We start from the raw sequence: 6,453 nt of genomic DNA on the forward strand, positions 1-6,453 counted from the left end.
TCAACATGAAGCAACTAGAACCAGGATTCATCAACATGGAGCAACTAGAACCAGGATTCATCAACATGAAGCAACTAGAACCAGGATTCATCAACATGAAGCAACTAGAACCAGGATTCATCAACATGAAGCAACTAGAACCAGGATTCATCAACATGAAGCAACTAGAACCAGGATTCATCAACATGAAGCAACTAGAACCAGGATTCATCAACATGAAGCAACTAGAACCAGGATTCATCAACATGAAGCAACTAGAACCAGGATTCATCAACATGAAGCAACTAGAACCAGGATTCGTCGGACCAGGCAATGTTTTTCCACAACTAAATTGTCCAGTGTTGGTGATAACGTGCCCACTGGAGTCGCTTCTTGTTGTTTTTAGCTGATAGGAGTGGATCCCGGTGTGGTCCTCCTCTACAATAACCATCCGTGACAGGGTCCGACGAGTTGTGCGTTCTGAGATGTCGTTCTGCACACCACTGTTGTACTGCGCTATTATTTGCCTGTTAGATTGCATGATTCTTGCCATTCTTATTCGACCTCTCATCAACGAGCTGTTTTCCCCCACAGGACTGACACTGGATGTTGTTTGTTCGTCACACAATTCTCGGCAAACCCTATACATAGTCGCTGTGAAAATCCCAAGAGGCCAGCCGTTTCTAAGATACTGTAACCGGCGCGCCTGGCACCGATGATCATACCACGCTCAAAGTCACTTAGGTCACTCGTTTTGCCCATTCTAACATTCTATCGAAAACTAACTGAATTCCTCTATGCCAGTCTGCCTGCTTTATACAGTAAACCACGGCCACATGACTTACAGTCTAGGAGCGAACCTTCTGTGAAAGGGGTGGTGTACCTAATAAACTGTCCATAGTGTATTCCTCACTCATTTAACCATTTAGAGAGTTAAATGCTCTCAAACACAATTTAACCGGGTGCTCTAGACTGAAGCCTCCATAGTGTATGTGCAGTAGCCGGAACATTTAAAGTCCCTAGCCTTAGTCTTTTCTTAGAAACATCCTATTACACATTTTTGAGGTTTGAGAAAGTCCCCACTGGGCATATACGTCACATCAACGTCTATTCCACGTTGATTCAATGTAATTTCATTGAAATGGCGTGGAAATAACGTTGATTCAACCAGTGTGTCCCAGTGGGCCATGGCTCAATCAATATGGAGATATTTGGGAATATAATATCCCCTGAATAAAATGTATTTTTTAAATGTAATTTCTTGGCTGCGAATGTGGTGGAATTGGCTGTGAATCAGATAGGCCTACTGTGTGATTAAATTACGTTCAAATTATCAATGCTGCTGCTATGCTTCAAATGAAATGTTTAATGCAGGATTTCTATATAAAACGCACACAATACGGTACTAAATCTAGTTGGTTGTACAGTAACCGAAAAAGGTTGGGAACCACTGGCCTAGCCCACGCCTTGCATATATATCCAAACAGTGCGTAATTAACAACTTTATGGTTCGGTGGAAAATGAATGTTCTCTTGAGCGGTGTAATAGAAATAACGCAACATACACACGCCCCCTCGAACTGCCGCGCTCTGCGCAGGGTCTGTAGGATTTCGTCAGCAGTGGGCGATAACATCTAAAAGCAAAACGGGCCCGCTTGATCAAGATGGGGCCTACTTAGACGAAAAGGAGGGCGACTGGCTGGCGAAGTGTCATCGTCAACATCCTCTCCCAAAATTATAATTCGGTGAGGTCATGAACATAGGCCAAATAAATAATCCACTTTGCACAAAAGCAACATTATTCGAATTAAAATATCATCACACTCTAGGTCTGACCAAGGAGGGACCGGGATGGTTGACACACTTAGTTCGGTGTTAATTTGTTCCCCATTCAATGAAAGAAGGACAGTATCTCACATCAGGCTATTTGTCGTCATAGGCCCTCACGCTGTGGGTGCTATAAGGGGGTAGTGACACGTCTCTCTGCGGGGAAGTGATCCGTGTGCTCGGGGCCTCCGCGGAACTAAAAGCTCTGTGAAACAGAGAGAAAAAAGGCCTCTCCCGTTTCAGCGCGAGGTCCCAGGAGGCCTGGACGGAGGCACAGCTTCAATCAAACCATGACATCTCCTCCGGGAGGAGTACAGCACACCGAAACTCGATCTCCCCCATCTCTCCGCCATGCCTTCACTTTTGTTCACAGGCACCTCGCATGAGCAGCCAAGAGCGCAGCGGTGGTGTTGGGATTGTTGTTGTATTCAGTGAAAGCACACAAACAACAAGTGACATTAGCCTAAAATGGGAGGGCTGAAGCTTTGTCTCAGCAACGCTGTAAGCATTAAACATTGCCTATAACTGGGGCTACAATCAATCGCTAGACAACAACATAATGACCGGGGATATACCAACACAAGCTCCAAAGAAAACTACATGCCTGGCCATAACTGCAGCTGGGATATACTGTGAATCATAAAAACATAACGGTGTATCTTTAATAGGTCATACTGTCATTATTTCTCACTTCCCATACAGAAGGATTACTGTTCATTTCACCATATCGAACCAAAGTCAGGTGACACATTCATGGTCGTCCACATGGCCACAGAGAATTATATTGACATATTAGCGCATGGATCCCCCCTCGTAGATCCATTGATTTCAGCCGATTACAAAACGGCCCAACAGCGTTTAATGGGTTTAGAATGGAGGCGGTGAGATTGTTCCTGCGCGACCCAGATTACCATCTCCATGCCGCCCCACGGGGAGCCCAGAGACGCTGTCACAAATACCAGATCCATCAAACCGCAGGACAATAGCCTGCCAGGCTCCGGGTAGACAGGCACAGATCGGGGATCAGGGTAGGCTTTACCCTCCCGATCCAATCATTTAAGGACATAAACACACAATTGACCTTAGATCAGTGTCTATGCAATCTTCTTCCTGCTCCATTTATAAAGTCCCCGACCTGCCCATATAGACATGGTGGTATAGTGTATGGAGAGATAGTAACTCGAGCACGAGAGGAAACAATGACCTTGCTACACGTGATGGCGAGCCATTCAATGAAATAACGTGCAACCTACGCTATAGCAGACTAATCTACTGCATCGTCAGGGGGGAAATCTCATTTTCTTCTTCCTTTCATGTCTAGTTTTCATGTCTAGTTTCTTGTCCCCTCTCGCTCTCTCGCCTCCCCCTCCCTGTCTAGTTTCTTGTCCGCTCTCGCTCTCTCGCCTCCCCCTCCTTGTCTAGTTTCTTGTCCCCTCTCGCCCCAGTCCCCCCGTCCCTCTTACTCTCTCTCGTGCGTAATTTTGACCTCTGGGCGCGAACGGACACCTGGAGAATGAATCAGCACGGCTGACCTCATCCCACGAGCATTGTAGACAATGAGGCGCTAAACAGTCCAATGGGATGCTATCAAATAAACTGCAACCAGAACAACATCTAAATTAGCTGTTTTAGGCGTTCTGAAGTATAGAAGCCCGAGGTGGAATCAACTCGGTGAGATTGAAAGTCCAAGTATAGGTCAGCTGATTAAACGTTAGCCTATGCACTATACACAGCTTTAGAAAGAAGCGGGTCGTTTACTCTGGGCCATTCAGACACTCTTATCCAGTCTTTCAATAATTCCACAAAAAATGATACAACAACCACGTAATGCGTACAACTTTAATAAATAAAAAACGTTTTCAAACGGGTCACTCACGAACAATCTCAATAAAGATGTCATTACGCATAGCCATCTAGCATAGACCTACAGCGGCATTGTCCAACAAATCGATAAGATCTTGGCTAAATATGGATACCTCCCACTGTTACCCTATGCTGTGTGCGCGTGTGGTGCGTGTGTGTGTGTGTGTGTGTGCTCTGTGCTGTGCGCAAGGCCACTGAAGGCTTGGAGGAATTCAAACAAAACCAAGATGCAACTTGTCAAGATATAGCCTATATGGAATTTTGGATATTGGAAACAGAACACCTTCCACTGGGCAAAGACATCAGTTCAATGTCCAGTTCTGATTTACATTTGGTTGAGTCATCAACTAACGGTAATTTAACGTGAAATAAACCAAGCATGTCACCCATTGGATTTAGGTGAAAATAAATCCTAAATTGAATGTTTTGGTTGAAATTACATGGAAACTACGTTTATTCAACCAGTTTTTGACCCGTTGGCTGCTTCATATGATTTATCTTGTATAGGGGTAAAATAATTTCTCTATAGTCATCTGAAATGTTATATTTACATTGGGAAAGCACACCATTCTCTTCCTTCTACTATGCGTCCGTTTGCACAGACCAAAACCTTCTCTATCCAAATAAACCACATTATTTTCCCACTTTCAGGGTATTTACTATCATTGCTGAGTCATGTCAGGGGACAATCGCAACGCAAGCTCTCACTTTGACTTTGGTCCTCTGCCTATCTGCCTATCTGTCTATTTGAAGTGATCACTTATCTGCCACAATGACTTGGGAGCAAACACTATGTCATAAATCACCGTTTCCCCCTATACCATCGCTAGGCGGTTGGGGAAAGAGTAGGCCATGCCCCGTGTAATCTCCTTCCCAGCCGTGCGTAGTAGGCCTAGGCCTATGACATAAGCGCAGGCAAGCGAAGTAGCCTATATGTATATTTAAGTACAAGGCTAAACAGGGTGTGGGTGTTTGTGTATATGCTGGTGTATTTGAAGCGGCGTTTGTATACCAGAGAGACGATTTGGTCGACTCCAATATTCTAGAACCGTAATTCTAGAACCCTAACTAATACCATTGAGCTGCAACCAATGAGATAGGAGACATCGATCGCGCCCCAATTAGTGTTCTATCACTGGCCCGAGGTCACACACGCCTCATGCGCGGCGAAAAATCATGCAGTCATTGCGAGAAACCATGGCATGAGGCGGTGGCTGCGTGCGGAGCTAGAACATGGGTGACAATATACCTATATGGAAGAAAACTATCTCTCAAAAGTTAAGGAATTTGCCGGTGCAAGGTGGTGATTTAAGACTGAAACTGCCAGGCAGGCAAAAAGCCCTGTAGCCTGTATCCCAGATCGGGTTCAAATGACAGAGAGAGATGGAGTGTGTTGAACTGTGTTGAACCGTGTGTAAACGGAACAATCCCCTCCTCTTGGCAGGGCGAGGCTGGATTCCGTAACCTTGTTTAGGGCGCGCACACGCACACATTGAGAACACTTGGATCGATCTGGTAAAGAAAATAAGGTTTATTTAGTAGCCTAGCCTACTTCAGTCTTATCAGTCACTTTCCATCCAACCGTTCTCGGAACCGTTCGTTGACGGGGAAGCCTCGTCCTGTATGACTTACCGACTCATCGCTCTCCGGGTTGACAGGACGGTCCCGGTCGCCAAGCACAGGGCCGAATGACTAACTAAACCCATGTTATTTATCAACCACATGCCACTGCCCCGCCGAAACACACAAAGACCACCCTATGCGCTATTCTTAGAAGTTGCCGTTCCTCTTTCTCCCCCTTCTCGCTCTCTCACGCACGCAGACACCGCGATAAAATCCCTCCGAAGCTGTATAGTAGAACTTTACACAATTCTCTTCCAGGCTTCGTAAGCTTACACTTCTGGGTTGACAGAGTCATGTTGGAGAAAATCAATTTATGCCGTTGTGGTGGTGATAGGCTACCCACAATAGGCTATCCTCTCATATGCGAGGGGAGATCACGGTTTATAACCATTCAACAGTGGCAGAACGAATACAAGACCCACCAAAAGCAAACGTCTTTATTACCCAAATAATTGTCTTACCTGGTCAATATCCTCTATTTCCGACTTTCCTTTTCCCGTTTTTCCAAGTTGTTCACGGCTCTGAGCAAATATTCGTGCGTGGAGGTTACGATTCCGTTATAAAAGCATAGACATCCCGGGCCAGCGAATATTCAAACCGTTGGATATAAATAAGCAGAAGTGTGGCTAAAGGGTTATTTACTTGTCAGTCAATGAAACAATGTGTTATAGTTTTTCCTTTACACTCGCACAATACTTTTTCACAGTAATATGTCAATATGTTTCCAGACGAGAGAAAATGCCGTCAACATCGACTTAGTGTGACAAATCCCTAGAATAAGGTTTCCAATCATCCTTTATAGAACGTCCCAGCGGCTGGTAACGTACAGTTTAGCAGTGCGCAAGGATACAGGTGGCGAGGTCCGCGGACTCCTGAAATGCATTCAGCTCGGTCGTATCTCTCAGCGCCATGTTGGGTTTTATCAGAGCATGCCGTTTCAAAGCTCTTACTTCCAATCTCGTCAATCCCAGTCTATTCCGAAAATATACTATTTATCTCCGGCGATATTGTGAAAAAGGTCGGGAATGTCTATCTTTCCGTAGTTTTTCTCTGAAAGCTCCTGGTAGCTCCTTTCGTGCGGAGTTGCTGAAGACGCCGAACAGGGCGCGCGGAGCGGAGTGGGTTGCTGTACCGCGAGCGACTCTCTCAATCGCGCAGACTC

The 6,453-nt window shown here is 45.4% G+C and overlaps 1 protein-coding gene across 1 annotated transcript in view; it reads right to left on the reverse strand.

Annotated features, from left to right (window-relative positions):
• The window catches only part of LOC106582152 (BCL-6 corepressor), a 68,190-nt gene extending 61,737 nt beyond the window's left edge, over positions 1-6,453 (reverse strand). Inside the window, 1 exon segment of the mRNA XM_014164940.2 lies at positions 5,753-6,453. The gene's annotated coding sequence lies outside the window, so the exon portion shown is untranslated.

Source organism: Salmo salar, chromosome ssa21 (genome assembly GCF_905237065.1).
Source record: "Salmo salar chromosome ssa21, Ssal_v3.1, whole genome shotgun sequence".
Lineage (NCBI taxonomy): Eukaryota > Metazoa > Chordata > Actinopteri > Salmoniformes > Salmonidae > Salmo > Salmo salar.